At 40.4% G+C, this 17,827-nt stretch overlaps 1 long non-coding RNA gene across 2 annotated transcripts; it reads left to right on the forward strand.

The window, feature by feature from the left end:
- The first annotated feature begins 10,656 nt into the window (after positions 1 to 10,656).
- LOC107773855 (uncharacterized) lies at positions 10,657 to 16,388 on the forward strand. 2 transcript variants are annotated; one of them, XR_001645377.2, is made up of 5 exons: positions 10,657 to 11,743; positions 11,813 to 14,650; positions 14,728 to 15,182; positions 15,296 to 15,427; positions 15,500 to 16,388. It is a non-coding gene; the product is annotated as an uncharacterized LOC107773855 (long non-coding RNA). The 2 variants fall into 2 exon arrangements; XR_012697993.1 differs by having other exon boundaries at positions 10,657 to 14,650.
- Positions 16,389 to 17,827: the final 1,439 nt, after the last annotated feature.

Genomic DNA, 17,827 nt, shown 5'->3' on the forward strand with positions numbered 1-17,827 from the left:
TGTAATGCAAAGATATCACAAGTTATGCTTCTTTCAATTACATGAACACGTGAATATAGATGCAAAAATTAATTCATCCAAAACGATTCAATACATAAAAATAGAGTTATAATATACAAAAAATATCAATACACCAAATCCATCAAACCCTAAAGGGAACTAAATAGAGCAATTCATCACAAATAAAATTAAAGTATAAGAGAACATAAATTCAATCCAAACTCGGGTCTTGAGTGAGGAAGGAATGATGAAATCCTTGTGCTTGTGTTCTTCCAACTCCTCCTTAGCCTCCATAGGTCGAAAGTATGTCAAAAGCCCAGAAAATAATATTTTTCCATGTATTTATACCAAGTAGGGTCGGGCCCAGACGAAACCACCTTCTCCTAGCCTAAATAGAATTTTCACTATGTAAAGATAGCACAGGCGCGCCGCATGGGGTGACGCGCCATGTGGGGCATTAGTGGAGAAATCCAGAGAGCTCAACAATCGACTTGCAGCGGGATTTGGGCAGCCGCGGCGCAGCCCCACGCGCCGCGGCTGTAGGATTTTCTCAGAGTGTTGCTTTTTGCTTGCATTTTGACATCCAGACTTGGTCCTCGACCCCGAACACAATCCCAACTTAATCCTTTGGGCTTTTACTCATACTTCAAATCTCCAAATATCTCGACTTAGCTCCACAACATCTACATAGCTTGAAATCACTCATATAAGATATAAAACACACAATAAGTGAAAAATACTACCAATTAAAGCTCAAACCCAAATAAAGTGTAGTGAATTAGAGTGCGATAAGTGACTAAAACACACAATTATAGCCTACCATCAATATCCCCCACTTAAACCATTGCTCTTCCTCGAGCAATCAAACTACACTTCATATAGACATGATCCTTTTCAATAACTCTAATAACTTATCATACCAAGAATATTTAAAATAGACTAAGCACAATACCGTAACATTCTTGCCTCAAGATTTGACTCAAAAACACCATGCATTTTTCACACCCCGCTCACTTACTCTAACACAGAGGTCAACGACATTACCTCTCCTTCATGAATCAAGTGCCCTCACACAATAATAGAGAGTAGTTCCACACACAATAAAATTTAAGAACAATGAGGAACTCAAGATAGAAAGAATTCATTCACTCTCAGAAGTAACATTCATATGCCACAAACGATGTACCATAGGCTTGCCTGTAGTGTACTACTCTACTAATTGAGCTCATTCAATCAAGGATCAAGTAGGACTTTAATTGGTTGTAATGTAAGTTGTGGGATGGGTAGGATACAATTAGATATAAGAGTGAATACACCTCCCTAAGCACTTTAATGCTTCTGGTGCAAGTGCTTCTTCTGGTTCAAAAGTGCACAAGTGTTACACCACAAGGCGATGTGGTACTCAGACTTCCCTATGCCACACAACTATAATTCAATTATTATTCCACACAAATCAAGTAGTCGACCATGGCTAAGTGACTTAGCCTTAGTGCAAGAAAGCAACACATGATTCCAAATCTCTAAAACGAAGAAACTACACTATCTAATTCTAACAAAGGGATACAACATACATATTACATGATACAAGGTGTGGGTAGTGTGGTTATGGCATGGTGAACATTGAAAACAAGCTTCGAGTTATGTAAAACCACCCCCAAACACCCCACACTTATCCCACCATCATATACAAATACACTCAGTTACTCAGACTTCATCGGTGAACAAAACATTTATTCAACCATTTTATCGAACACGTGGTGGGCATCAAGTGTGTGCAACTCAATTCAACAATAGTGGAACATGGTGACCCTCCTAACTTTTAAACGAAGTAGAGGGAATTATAGTTTACTACTCCATAGAACAAATTCACAACCAATTTTAACAACCAATTTCTTTGAACATAATGACCACCTACCATAGAAACATAAGCTCTCAAAGACAACTATGGGAGATTGGGGGTGGTTTAGGATAAGGAGGGGGATTATAACTCACAAAATAAAAGAAAAGGGAGAAGGGGGAACATACCTGGGGGCTGGGGATAAAAGCAAGGAGGAACAATGGAGATTTTAGAGAGAGAGAGAGGGGGGAGAGGGAAAACGAGCGGGGAGATACAAAGAACAAGAGATACGGGTAGGGGGGTTAGGGGTTAGAGTTATTTTAATTAGAGTGAGAATGGGTATGGGTAATGCTCAAGGGTTATTAGGTGAGTGTAAACGGGTATCCGTATCGGGGCAAGGGGTAATAGGTTAATAAAAATATAAAATAAAAAACAATTATACTTACCTGACCCCAACCCAGCACGTCGTGCTAGGCCTGGCGCTGGGGGAATTTTGGATCTGTTTTGTGCACCACAGGTAGCGATAGGCACTGATATTTTGATTCTTTTTTTGAATGAAATCCCCGATCCCCCCCCCCCCCAACCGAGCAATTAATATCTCCATTATACATACCATTCCTACCTATGATTTCAATTACTACAAAGAAAACAAGAAAAAACTCTAATCTACTCTAACTAAAAAGATAAAGACTTAACTACGAAAGCAATATACATTGGGTTGCCTCCCAACAAGTGCCTGATTAACATCGCGACACGATGCAGGGACTCCCTTATTCATCAGCTAGTATTACTTTGGACTTCTGACGATCAATGACACCTCCCCAATAGTGCTTGACTCTTTGCCCATTCACCAAAAAATATCTTTCACCATTTAAAGTGTGCATCTCAATTGCACTATAAGGAGTGACTTTCACCACCTCAAATGGACCTGACCACCTCGATTTTTAACTTTCCAGGAAATAGCTTAAGCCTGGAATTGAATAATAGTACCTTTTGGGCCGGTTCAAAGTGACGCGTCTTGATACGTTTGTTATGCCATCTTTTTGTTTTCTCCTTGTAACACTTAGAATTTTCATAGGAGTGCAGCCTGAACTCATCTAACTCATTCAACTTCAAGAGCCTCTTCTCGCCCGCGACTTCAAAGTCCATATTCAACTTCTTGACCACCCAATACGCCTTATGTTCAAATTCAACTGGCAAGTGACATGCCTTCCCATAAACAAGCTTATACGGAGACGCCCCAATTGGTATTTTGTATGCAGTTCTATATGCCCACAAGACATCATCTAGCTTTTCAGCCCAATCTTTCATGTTCACACTCACTGTCTTCTCTAGTATCTGCTTTATTTCTCTGTTGGACACTTCAGCTTGTCCACTTGTTTGCGGATGATATGCTGTGGCAACTCTGTGGAGGATCCCATATTTGGCTAGAAGGTTATTCAACAAAGGTTTACAGAAATGTTTCGTCATCACTAATCAACGCACGTGGAGTCCCAAACCTCGAGAATATATTTTTCTTCACAAAAGTGGCTACCACCTTGGCATCATTGGTTGACAATGCGACAACCTCTACCCATTTTGACAGGTAGTCCACCGCTAGCAAAATATATTTGTTTCCTCTAGACAATGAGAATGGTCCCATGAAGTCTATTCCCCACACATAAAAAATCTCTACCTCCAAGATATTATTCAAAGGCAGCTCATGCCTCCTCGTGAATTTTCCTGTTCTTTGACACTGGTCACACTTCTTAACAAATGCATGGTCGTCCTTCAACAATGTTGGCCAATAGAACCTCGACTGTAACACCTTTGCAGTTGTCCTATCGCCTCCATGATGGCCTCCACAAGGCGAGGCATAGCAGTCATACAACACCAATTCCACTTCCTTTTCAGGAATGCACCTCCTCATCAACTGATCAACATACTATCTATACAAGTTTGGCTCATCCCAATAGTAAAAGTTCACATCATGCAACAACCTCTTCCTAGCAATTTTAGGAGGAAGTACCCCACTCATAATATAATTCACAAAGTCCGCGTACCATGGGGTAGGGTCATGGGTGACGGCAAAAAGTTGCTCATCAGGAAATGTCTCCTAAATTTGTCCACCTCCCTCCACGTGCTCATGATTTTTCAGCCTCGACAAATGGTCAGCCGCTTGGTTTTCTGTGCCCTTCCAATCTCGTATTTCTACGTCAAATTCGTGCGGCAACAATAACACCCAGCGCATCAATCTACCTTGGATTCTTTTTTCGTAAATAGATACCTGATTGCTGCATAATCGATGTGGACTATAACTTTTGTTCTCGCCAAGTAAGCCCGAAATTTCTCAAAGGCCCACACAACAACTCCTTTTCAGTGGTAGTGTAATTCGACTGTGCATCATCAAGAGTCTTACTCGCACAGTATATGGAGTAAAACACATTGTATTTCCCTTGGCCTAACACTACTCCAATAGCATGGTCACTTGCATCGCACATAAGTTCAAATGGTAAGGACCAATCCGGTGCCACAATAATGGCTGCAGCCACCAACTTCTCTTTGATCTCCTCGAATGCCTTCATGCAGGCTTCATCTAGTTTGAAAGTCACATCCTTTTCAAGCAACGTGCACAATGAAGTAGCAATTTTAGAAAAATCTTTAATAAAGTGTCTACAGAAACCTACGTGTCCCATGAAACTCCGGACACCCTTCACAGAGATGGGTAGAGGTAATTTTGCAACTACCTCCACCTTCAAATTATCAACTTCAATTCCACTCTTTGATACTCTATGACCCAACACGATGCCCTCTTGCACAATAAAATTGTACTTTTTCCAATTTAGCAAGAAATTTGTTTCTTCACGACGTGCCAACACATTGCCCAAATTCTTCAAACAATCATCGTAAGAAGACCCAAAGAGTGAAAAATCATCCATAAGGACTTTTACAAATATTTTTACCATATCAGTAAAAATGGCCATCATGCATCTCTGAAAAGTGGTCGGTGCAATACAAAGACCAAATGGCATTCGCTTGAAGGTAAAAGTACCATAAGGGCACGTGAAAGTTGTTTTCTCCTAATCCTTTGGGGATATGACAATCTGGTTGTAACCCAAACAACCATCAAGAAAGAAATAATACTCATGCCCAGCCACCTGTCCAATATTTGGTCAATGAATAGAAGTGGGAAGTGGTCCTTGCGGGTTGCTTTGTTGAGCCTTCTATAGTCAATGCAAACTCTCTATCCCATGACAGTTTGAGTAGAAATTATCTCCTTTTTTTCATTTTCCACCACAGTCATCCCTCCTTTTTAGGACACACTGCACTAGGCTTACCTAGTTATTGTCAGAAATAGGCAAGATAATACCTGCATCAAGCCACTTAATTACTTCCTTCTTTACGACCTCCTTCATAATAAGATTCAACCTTCTTTGTTGCTCAACTGGGGCGGTGTCCATCTTCCAAATTTTTTTAATGTATGCAGAATGATGGATTGATTCACTTGATATCAACAATTGTCCACCCAATATCTCTTTTATGCTCATGAAGCACTCTTAGCAACTTTTCTTCTTGCACATTGACATTGGTTAAGCTAGATGAAATAATCACTGGCAAAGTTTCAGAATTCCCCAAGTAGGCATAGCGCATGTGCGCTGGAAGAGGCTTGAGCTCTAGCTTTGGAGCTTCTTCAACAGATGGTTTAGGAGGGGTCGGAGTAACAGGTATGTCCAACTCCTCAAATCTCTCAAGCCCATGGACATACTTGCAAGACATGTTAAGGACTTGCTTAATTTCTTCCATCATCTCATCTTCACTCTCTTCTTCATCCCCCATCAAAACTCGTTCAAGGGGGTCTGTGGGGCTCATATAAGGCACCAATGAAGTTACATCACTTTTTACCATAGAAATTATGGATAGCTCTTCATAGTGGGTTGGCAATTTGAGTGCATTATAAATATTGAATACCTCCACTTGATCACCCACTCTCATTGTCATCTTGCCTTCACACACATCAATAATAATGGACGCCCAAAATAAATGGGACTTCCTAATCAGGCTCATAGTCCTAGATAGTGAAATCAGTAGGGAATATGAAAGAACCCACTTGAACTAACACATATTCAATCACCCCTTTTGGATGAGAAAGGGAACGATAAGCCAACTGTAGAATCACCGTAGTTTGGTCGAACGCCTGCAAGGGTTAGTTTCGAAATATAATTGAACAGGGGGGTCGTACCTTAGAAGTAGTATCGTTTTAGCCGTTTAGCACACTGAGCTTGTAGGATTTCCATTATACAGCCAGTATAGGTCTTTGATCGACCTCTGTTCTCGGTTGGCAGCCCTTTTAATAACGGACCCAGAACCCAACTGGTCGTCTTCGACTCTTATTTTGGATTGATTTCGATTATGCACATCGGCCCAAGTAATAGCTGGGTATTCGATCAGGTTATGCTTCAACTGTCATGAAGCCATCGAGCTTTGTTCATTTAGACCTTGAGTGAAAGCTTGAATAGCCCAATCGTCTGTGATTGGTGGTAGATCCATTCGTTCCATTTGGAAACGAGATACGAATTTTCTTAGCATCTCGTTATTCTTTTGTCTTACCTTGAATAGGTCCGACTTCCTGGTCTCGATCTTTATGGCCCCAACATGCTTTTACGAAAGAATATGCAAGCAAAGCAAAAAAATCAATAGAGTTAGATGGTAAATTATGGTACCATATCATTGCTCTCTTTGTCAGGGTTTCACCGAATTTATTTAATAATACAGATTCGATCTCATCATCCTCTAGGTCGTTCCCTTTGATGGCACATATGTATGAGGTGACATGTTCGTTGGGGTCGGTAGTTCCGTCATATTTAGGAATCTCGGGCATGCGGAATTTCTTTGGAATTGGTTTAGGAGCCGTGCTCGGGGGGAAAGGCTTTTGTATGAATTTTTTGGAATCTAAGCCCTTTAATATCGGTGGTGCCCCCGGGATCTGATCAACCCAGGAGTTATATGCTTCCACCTTTTTGTCGTTTGCCTCGATCCTACTTTCTCTCGATTCCATTTGTTTGGTCAGTTTCGAACATCTTAGCAATTTTGGGACTAGTCCCTGACTCTTGCTCATTTGACCTTACTATAGCTGGTTCCGTTCTGTGGGTGACTTCTCGGGGTGGATCGGGCTCCGGCCTACTCGATACCTGGGTTTGACTCTGTAGCTGAGCTATCGCTACCTGTTGAGTTTGCAACATTTCGAAAATCATACGCAAGCTGATTCCATTTTCCTCAACGTTATGGGTTTCTCAAGCTGCAGATCGAGTACCATCATGAAAGTTATTTTTAGGTTCAGAACGTTGGTTTGTCTCAATGGCCATATGTGAATTGACGTCTAATGGTACTTCGGTTCGAGCCCCAACAATGTCGATAAGCGACCTTTCGGTTTTGGGCGTTAAGTTGTTGTTCTCACCTTGAAAGCCAGCTTCGTTGTCGATAGGTAAGGCCATTTAATTGAGAACTTGTCGTTGCTAATCCGAAATCAAAGATACTTCCAAAAACAAGCGCAAAACGGTGTGTTTTTGCAGATTCGTATCAAATAATCACTATTATCCTTAGCCCTATGGTGAGCGCCAAACTGTTTACCCGAAAAATGAATAAAATTGAATTTGTACGTAGTTCTAAGGATATGTGGTATAACTTAACACAAATCGTAAAGATAAATAGTAAATATCAAATACGGATTATAAAGAGTAAAAAATAAGCAAGGTTGGAAAGAAGATGATTTTAAGGACTAAGCAAGATGAATCAATCTATGAAACTAATAGGAATAACTCTTCAATATAGGAGTGTATGGTATTTGAGTTACAATGTAAGCACAAAACTTGCCCTTTACAGAAATTTAGCCATCCTCTTTATAGTGGAGGATCCTACTTTAGATATAATTAAAAATACATAGTGGGGAACCCATGATAAATTAGCTTTTCCCTAATTCCCGTCGAGATTCTGTCCCTTAGTGCGGTTGAAACGGCTCTTGTCTGTGAGCTCGAGCTTGATTGGATTCTGTGTTGGTCAGTATCGATTTTATAGCTCGATGCGGATTTGAGCTCGATGCCGACTCGGGGTCTGGTAATGACTCGGGTTCGGTATCGGTTGGCCTTTACCCCTTAAGCTCGATTCCATAACATCTCATCATGGTTCGATTCGGACCCGAGCTCGTTAATGACATCGATCTCGGTGTTTGACCTGTACCTGAAATCTGAAGCTCGTTCGTGCCATCTTTGGAACCCATCTCGATATTACGAAGTCTTCCTTTGGTCCATTATGATCCCATCTCGATCAATCGTACGAAGACTGAAATCAATTTCGACCGTATACAGAGACATATAGCTTTCCGGCCCGTTTGAGTTCAAATATAACGTCTTAGCTAAAGGCGCTATACTTAACGCCGTTAAGGTATAGCGCCTTTAGCTAAGGCTTTATATATATTTTGGTTACCAATATTTTTTCCACACATTTTGATTTTTTGAGTCCAAAAGAACCACATTTTGGTTCCGGACATTACCTATGTCACTGCCACATAAGCATAGTCAACGGTCAAAGTGGTTTATTAGTATTCATTCCATCAAGTTAAGATGTTCAAATAGGAAAATTGTAAGTTTATTTACCGGGTTGGCAATTGGGTGCAAGTTTAAGTGGCCAGGAGGCCATTTTGCCTGCCAAATTTGATTGTACTGTGGTATAAATTTGTGCTAGGACATACTAATAAAATTGCATTGAGTGGAGAATAAACATAAATTGAAAGAAAAACGCAAATAAAACAAAGTGTACGTTCACTATCTTTTTTTATACCGTGATACCTGGGTCAGTTTACACATACCTCGGTTAATTTTATGGGATATTTATTATCTTCCAGCAGCAACAGGTACTGGTAACACTGTCCACAAGACTTGAACATGAGATGAGAAGAAATCACTTAGTATTTTCATCTCCTAACTTTAAACTTGTGACCTTAAAATTCAAAAACTGTTTTATGTATTACTAGGTCACACCCTTAGATATTGTCCGGTCACTATTAAACATTAAGTACGATAGTGGTACTAAAGAAAATAATAAGGGTGTTATTGCTATTATTTCTTTGTGAAAACTCCACCACTGAACTATAATAGAGAGACATTTCCTATCTAATTATAATTAGTTTTTGCTCATTATTAGAGGCGCGACTAAAATTTGAAATTTAGGAGTTTAGAATTTTATTTTTAAATTATTGGATTCTAAATTAATTTTTTAAAATATCTAATAAATATATTAAAATAAATACAAAATTTAGACAAAAACTATTGAATCTGTCCAAATCATAAAATACTCTAGCTCCACCCCTACTTATTATCGTCCGCAACTTCATTATTTAGTATTCAATACTTTTTTTTCGAATAAAGTACACAACAAGCTCACAAAGATTTTGTGTTCCTGTATTTTATGATATAAGAGAAAGTAGGATCTTAGGTCTAAGTTTTTACGAGTGTTCGTAATGAAACTAATTACATATATTTTTGTTTAACCTAAAAATTGGTTTTAGATTAAACAATTGAATTTATATTTTCAAACTAGCAATTAGATTGATTCAGAGCGTCAATAAACAATAAACAATAATGAATAATTAAAGCGAAAATAAATTGAGCATAAGTAGTGGAGAGTAAGAGATTCTTCTTGATTTTCAATCTTCGAACAATCTCCAAAAGCGTGAGAGACCGAACTACAAAATTGATGCAAAAGATTCTAATTCAAAGCTATTTCGTATGTAAAAAAAGTTCTAGTTATTCCATGAAGATCTTAACAAGTGGTGATAGCTAGGTATTGATAGCTAAGGGAACAGATGGCGGTTCCGAATCCTGGGATACAAATTAGGGAGAGTGGATTGCAAGAACGAGGTTTCAGCTGGTGTTGATCTCTTCGAAGCAACGGTATGGATCACGACATTCGGAAAGGTTCAAATTCATTGACTAAGTCTTCGAAAATCTGCGGCCTCTTTCCTGCCTTCGTCCATTCGACTAGTCCGGTACTGAAGTAGAGTAGTTTCGGTCGTAACTCATCTGCTTCAAACTTGTGACTTCGAAATCCGACATGTGTTGTTATTCCGCTATGCCACGTACAATGTCCGAAGTTTACCAGTACAACAGATAGTCTCAGCACTTCTTGTACAGACTATGAAGAAATATGAAAGAAGTGAAAATCCTTGTCGTAGAAAGATAATGTTCGACTTTCTTTCTTGATACAAAGGTAATCGTTTCTTGATATTCCGTCATTTATGTGATTAGAGTTGCATTTTAATTCGAAACACGTGGCAATATAGTACGACTCACTTGAAAATTTCAGTCCCCAAGGTTATTATGGATGTTTTATGACGGGGAGCATTTTCCGAGTCTGACGGTTATGGAAAGACTTTCAATCAATTTGTACATAGATACTCTATTTTTATACTCACTGCAAGCTTTCACCCTTTCCTTTTATCATCTCCTTCTCTTTCAAAACTTTTTGCCCTATTTCTCTTTCAATTTTTCATAGATTCTGAAACCCCCAAATCCCTTTCTGGAGCACACCAGTCTTCACCACAACCGAGTAACGCTTTCACTTTCTCTATGCTTATGGAAGGAGTTCCTCAAGTTCAAGCTTCTGTTGCTGGTTGTTTAGAAGAAGTTCCACTGGCTTCCCCAGAAAAAAGAAATAAAGGTCCAAACTTCCTACAAAGGTAGGAAAAGAAACATAGCTCTGAACCCACCATCCTTCATATCTTTCCCAAAAATTTGGATTTCAAGGCAGATAGGAAGTCGTGGAATAAATCTTTGGAGCAGTCTGTAAATGTCCCTGTTAGAGATGGCAAAATGGTTAAAAGAAAAATAATTATCCACCCATATTATCCATTAAAAATATGTTGGGTAATAAACTTTTTACAAACGAGATGAATATAGATAAGAACTATATTATACACTTAGAAAATGGTTAACCAAATAGTTAACCAATGGATAACTAATGTGTTTAACTTTTACATTTGTAAAGCCTCAAATTGGGGGTTTCTCAAGTTTGAAAAATTAGGAATTCTCCTATAAGTGATCATATTCAAGAATTCATAGATAATATTATCCACCGGATAACCTATTTTTTATCCATCTCAAATATGGGTCGGGTCGGGTCGGATAATTTATCCATTTTTGACCCGCTCATATCCGATCCGACCCGCCCGTTTGCCACCCCTAGTCCCTGTCTGCAACATTGACTCACTGATTCGTAAGGATTATGTTCCCCTTATCTGTCAAGAATGTCATTAGGGTGACCACGTGGTCGCTCATGTTCCTCAGGATCATGAAAGAGCTACCAACCACTGGGAAGGATTTTCTTTTGTGTACATTTATCCCTTTACTCTTGGGGTTTCAACCTCTTCTCGATTTCATAATCTTAGATTTTTGCTGGTATTTTGATATCTGGCTAGTCCAAGTCGAGCCAAATGTATTGAGTTTGATAACATGTTTTTGATATCTAGCCAGACTGACTGAGTTGATTTTTTCCTTGAGCACCTTCTCAATCTATACATTTTGAAGCTGTTCAAGGGTGGCCTCGTCGCCATCGTTAGTCGTGGCACGAGGACTATAATGAATGCGGAAGAAGATTATGATAGGGGCTGGTTCGATCGGTTTGTAGAGGTTCATACGCGGGATTGGTGTCTTTCAAAGACGACCCTGTTTCAGAGAGATAGAATCATGATCATAAGGATATCTTTTCCAATTTCAATTATAACTTTAGTATACGTCTCCTGGTGCCATTATTCTTATGTTGCAGCTATTTTAGCGGCCCCAATGGAAGTGCCTAGTATCGGAGAGTGGGTCGAAAAGATTCTATCTTCCTGCAGGCACATCTTCGATGTATCAGTGTGTAGAGCTAGAGTCCATGGTAAATTTTCGTGAGTTTCCTGCCTTTTTTTATCGTTCATCATTCTTATACCTCTTTCCCCGTTTGCAGGCATTGATTTGAGGAAGGCGACTCACAAGTTCTAATTGGTCTTCCTGCCTCTATTGATTCTGCCCAAGAAACGATCAAGCATTTATCCGCTCTGAAGCAAAAAATAGTTTCTTCATCGTCTGCTTTGGTAAGTTCTGTTCCGGCCCTTCCTCGAAAGAGGACAAAGTCAAACTTTTGGATAGGATCAGACGATGTTCATAGTAGCCCCTGAGTTCATGTTCAAATCAAGTCCCCTCAAGGTGGAATTCCTATACTAGTTGAGGGTAAGGAGATGGAGTCCCCGAGTGAGGAGTCAACGAGAGATGAATTTCCTTTCACTGATCGCAAAAAAGGCATCACCAAATATGATCCCTCCAAGGTCCCTTTGTTTGCTCCTATGCCCCCTCTGGATTCTCAAATTCCTAATCTTCCTTTGATTGGCTCTTCGATCCATATTGGCATTCGTCATATAATGATCGCGATTCCGGATGAATCTAACCTTCTTGGCCGTGCGGAGGGGAATAGGGCACAGTTGAAGGAACTGATTGATCCCTTAGAGAGGGGGAGATTGAACAACCGATCTGGTATTGATATGTTAAATTATCTTCTTCACTACACCCTCCAAGAAGGACTTTTCACATTTTCATCCTTCATTTCTTGTAATGTTGCAATCATTTTATGAGTACAACCATATTTGTTTCTCCTTCAAGCCAACTTGATTTCCACCTAGATCCTAGACAAGTTTGAGCAAACTGAGGCAAATTTGAAGAGAGGTGTCATGACTTGGGAGTTAAAGTTTAAGGATGTGAAAGCGAATAAGGAGAATTATCATCTCCTGGCGGAATGGTCCAAGGGTGAGCTGCAGTCGTTGAGGAAGGAGCTCGAAATACAGGGTACGAGTTACACAACGAGGATTAAACACTTGGAGGCCGCTCTCCCTGAAAAAAGGCACATGTGAGTCATTTAATTGATGAGCATGCACAGTTGTCATATGATCTTGCTCGAGCCTAAGTGTGGGCATAATATCTTGAGCGGGTTCTTATATTATTGAAGGAGTCCACTAATGATCTTCAAGCTAAAGTGGAACAGTTGAGGAGCGAAAAGGACAAAGCGGTCCGAGATCTTGACTAGGCAGCCTTGCAGTCGGATCTTGCTCAGACCATTATCTTCCTTGAATCCAAGTTATTGACATTGAAGAATGTCCATGCCAGCATCCCAAATTTGAAGAAGGATATCGAGAAGTTAGAGAAGGCAGTGCCTGAGGCACGACAAACTTTGGATTTCCCTCACGTGAGAGGGTCCTCCAAAGGGTGGAGACTCCTCGAGTTTTTCGGAGAGAGGTACAGAGGAATGGACTGTTGAATCACGTCCAGGTCCTTCAACTCGTTGGGATGTATCATCCCTTTCCGGCCCAATACTTCAAGATCAGCAATCCTCTTTACTCTCGGCAGGGAGCTAGTGAAGATTTGGTACAACTGCACTGAACTAGAATCTATTGTTTTTTGGGATGTTATTCTCTTTATGAATGTTTCTTAATTGTCTTTTTGTTTTTCCGTTGCTTATTTTTTGGCCAATTAGATTTACAGGAACATGTTCCGTTTGATGTACTTGAATGGAACCTTTGTTATTAATGAAAAGTGTTGTTTGTCTTTTTGCGTCTCTTCGAGTAATTTTTGCGCCTTTTATGCGTTCGAAGCTTTGTTTTGGAACATCCTTTTATGGGACCTAGGATCCTGATATCGGAGACTGATCTTGATATTCAGTCACCCCAAAGCCATATTTTCACTTTCCCCAAAAGTTCCTTTTGCACATGCAAGCGCCACGTGTGGTTGAGTTATCTTTCCTTCTCGGCCATAGCGTAAATCTTAAGGAAACTCTTTAGAGGGAAGACGTGTCCTTTCTGATAGGCGTCTCTTCAGATTTATCATGTTAAAAGGTGACCTCCATCCAATGCTTGAGGCACGTGGCCATCGTCATGAGAATCGATATGTGCATCGATTCTCGAGGTAATGATGGCCACTTCTTATAAAAGAGGATGGGAGTGAACCAAATCTTATTTTACTTTATATATTCCTTCTTGTCTGGTCCTCCTTCTGCTTGCACTTTTTCCTGGTCTTCTGATCAATTTTGGAGAAGAAAACCCTTATCAAGCTTCCTCATTTTCTTTAGACACCCTAATGAATTTCGAAATTTGCAACCCTTTAGTGGAGAGACCTCTATCTTGACCAGTCACTGCTGCGCCTGAAAATGCCTCCGTTGTTGCGGATATGGCCATGGTGGAGGTGATGTCATCGTCGGTGAAGAAAAGGAGAAGTGAAAAAGTTTAGTTAGCCGACCAACCGGAGCAGACCATTTTGAATATTGTGCCAAAAGAGTTTAGGAAAGACAATGACTTTAACATTAGAGAGAAATGCAAAGTTTTGTAACAATTACTGGTTCTTCCTAACACAAATAGGGCCTCAAATATGAAGGTTGGTCATGGGCCTTTGGCACTTGTCTTTGAAGGATGATGTCCCTTTAATGTACTCTCCTAAGATCTACTGAGGGGGATTGATGAACATGATGCAACGAGGTTCGAAGGATGTCATTCACACCAAGTTCCTTTGGCTAGATACCAAGATCCAGTTCCCAGAGAAGTGGATTTTTACTCGCGAGTCTCTTTAGTTTTTTTGCTTTCTTTAATTAAATTATAGGACAACCTTTTAACACTTATCGCATTGTTCAACTTCTGCGGTGGAAGTGGAAGCGGCCCCGAATATAGAAGATTGGTGTCCAAGATTCTAAAGGTATCCACCAATTTTTTGAGAAAATAGAAAAATATTGTGGCAGAACTGGGAGGCATTTGAGCATAGTACCATGGTAAGATTTTCTGAGGTCTTGCTATTTTGTATTCCTCCTTTATTTTCGTTATTTCTAACATATCCAAATATGTATAGGTGTGGGCATCAATAAGAGACCCAAACCTCGGGCCGATTTCGTGGAAGAGGCATCTTGGATAATCCGAGAACTATTCCCCAAGGTTCCTGACAAGTTTCCTTCGTAACTATCTTCCTATGGTTCTTCGAAGAGGAATCGTGCTTCTTAGACAGAATCCCTCCCCTCTGGTTAGAGGGGGACGCCACTTAATCCATTCCCCCGGCTATGTAGGACGGTGCCACCAGAGGGTTGATGCATGCCAACCCCATCCAGGTTGACTATAGGAAGGAAATCCCTGTTCCTTTATCTATGGGCGGCTATTTCAGAGGGAGATCTAGTAGCGGAGGCCACGACAAATATAATTCCAGATAAGGGTCTATAGATAGGGTGAGTTATCTCATCCAAGAAGAGAGTTATGGCGCCCTCACGCGAGCAATTGGTTCAGCCTTCCCAAGCTGTCCCTTCCACCGAAGAGGTGAGTTCTCAAGGGGGTGCAAACGAGGTGGTTGCACACACCGGTGAGGGTCCCATTATTTCTGCGGTCAATACTGCTAACCACCGTCTTATGAGTTTTTTGGTGCCGAGCAGGTTCAAAATGTTCAAGGAGCCTAAGCATGTTGATGCTCATCTTTCTTAGTTGGCGAGTCCCCAAGACTGACAACCCGTGGGGTCTATGACTATGGAGGTCGTAGTGACTCAAATGGCTTATGAGCTATACGGGTAAGTTTTGTTGGAACCCTTTTTATTTAATTTTTCCGGTCATTAATATGACACATTATTTCCCTTTTGCAGCACATTGTGCTTACTTCAGGGACCTTAAAAAACATTTGAGAGGGCGTGGCTATGTCCAAGGAGGTGGTGAGGTATAATCGAGCATTGAGGGCCGAAAACGAGAAGTTCAAAGAATAAAGGGGATCCTTTTTGGCCAGGACCGAAGCCGTGGAGAGGAGTGCCTAGAAAGGATGGCTGAGTTTTCGGAGAGTGAGGCGGCTCGACTATCCTAACTCAACAAGGGCAACTATAGGCTTTTTGTTTCCCAAATCGAGTCTTGAAAGCATATGAGGAGGTTCGATTGAGGGAAGAGTGTTCCCGTTTATCAGCCGAGATATAGGGTTTAAGGTCGGAGTTGGCCTTGACTGAGAAGATATCCCGGGCCAACAACACCGATCGGGAAACCCTCCAAGTGTCTTTCAAAGACTTGCAGAAAGAAGTGATCGTAAGATAAGCTTGGGCCATCAAAGAGACTCGCTTGCACACTCTTCATGAGGTTCACACTATTGCGGTGGATTTTCAACTTGAGGTTCCCCAATTAGAGGAAGAGGCAAGGGCTCTTGGTCGATGACTTTGTCTCCCCTATGCGGATATGCGAGGTCTTACCTATGATGAAGATAAGGTGAGGACGATATTGAAGATGACAAAGTGGGGGAAGTGACTCCTATTCCCGATCAGCCGGTCCTTTCTGGTGCTGTTGATACGAATTCTCCCTCTATTTCCGGCACAAATGTCAATGATTAGTTATAGTTTTAGGCTTTGGATTTTTGTGCTTCTTTTCTGTTCCATATTTAGGGCCCTTTGTACAAACAGAATATTTGATGTAATCCTGTTTGTTCCTTCAACTATTTTTTCTGTATTAGTGTTATAGGTCATATAGGCTTCGAAGCTTTTAGACTTGATCACTTTTGGGATGATTGCACAGTATCGTGATGAGCCTCATTTTGGTGCGAAAAAGGATGACGTGTCATCCTATTTGGGCACAAGAGTGAAAATATGGTCTCATAAAGATTGTAGATTCCTTCTATCAAGAGCTGAACAAATATATATATATATATATATTCTGCGAAACATATGAATAATTAGAAGAAAAGAATTTCCTTTATTTTATATCCATCATATCAACGTTGGGTAGATCCAAGCACCGTATTACATAGATAATCTTGACCGCTCTAACCGGATCGTACATACAGGCATGCCATGCTTAAGAAATAACTTTTCTTGAAGGTCTAATAAGATTCAAAAGACTCAAAATTCGGCATAGAAATTGGTCTTCATATACTTTGCTTTCAAAATGGGGGGTTGCCATTGGTTTTCGTAGACTTTGCTTTTGCCCATGGTATATAGTCTCCCCCAGTGTTCGGGTTTGAAGCATGAAGACTCAAACACTGGGATGTCAGCCGACAGTCCCCAGTTCTGGTATAGATAAATCATATCGAGGGTCATGTTCCTACAAAGGGAAGCTAAGGGATGTGAGGGTATTCTTAGATGAAGACGGTACTTGGGCCCTTTGTGATCAGACGACTCAACCTTAGTGTGGAACTATGAAGGTTCATACATTGTGCTAAAAAGGTATGGATGCCATCATTCAGGCTGGAATGGTTTATTACCAATCATCTAAAAATGTTAGTAGAGAATAATAAGTTCTTAAAATAATTTAAAGGAGAGAAAACAAAACCGTTACGGTATTTTTAGAAGTTGAACCGTTTGAGGTGCTCTGTATTCCAATTTGACTTCACGGGGGTTTCCGTCTATTTCTTTGAGATTGTACGATCCTTTGCGTGTTATCTCATTGATCCAGTAGGGTCCTTCCTAATTTTGCTCGAGCTTTCCCACATTTAGTTCTTGGGAAGCTGCAAATACATTTCAGAGCATGAATTCACCTAGTTTGAAACGACGAAGATTGACCTTTGGTGGCTCCTCTTCGTTCCGATTTTTCATACATGATAGCTTCACTTTTTCACTGAAAAGTTCAATTAGGTATCCCTGTTTGAGCAAGCGATGGACTCCGCCTTGAAGGAGTCTGCAATATGTGGTTTTGTGGTCTTGACTTCACTTGCTGGGTTCCGTCCTCACCTATTTTGGGTATCTTACCTTGTATCTCATATTTTGAGTGCTGCTACTAACTCCAACATATTCACACTGAAGCCGTAATCAGCGAGTTTTGGCCTGGTGGAAATCACTAATTCTAGATGTTTCCAGTTCCTTACCAGCTCGGTAAGTGAGATTGTGCAAGAGATTTAGTATAAAGGTAGCAGAAGTTATAAATCGAATCCTTTATTGCTAGGGCCCTACGGGGGGATCAAACTGTTTGACCTGAAAACTAATTTTAGATTAAATAATTGAATA

The sequence above is a fragment of the Nicotiana tabacum genome, chromosome 13, assembly GCF_000715075.1.
Source record: "Nicotiana tabacum cultivar K326 chromosome 13, ASM71507v2, whole genome shotgun sequence".
In the NCBI taxonomy this organism is placed as follows: Eukaryota; Viridiplantae; Streptophyta; class Magnoliopsida; order Solanales; family Solanaceae; genus Nicotiana; species Nicotiana tabacum.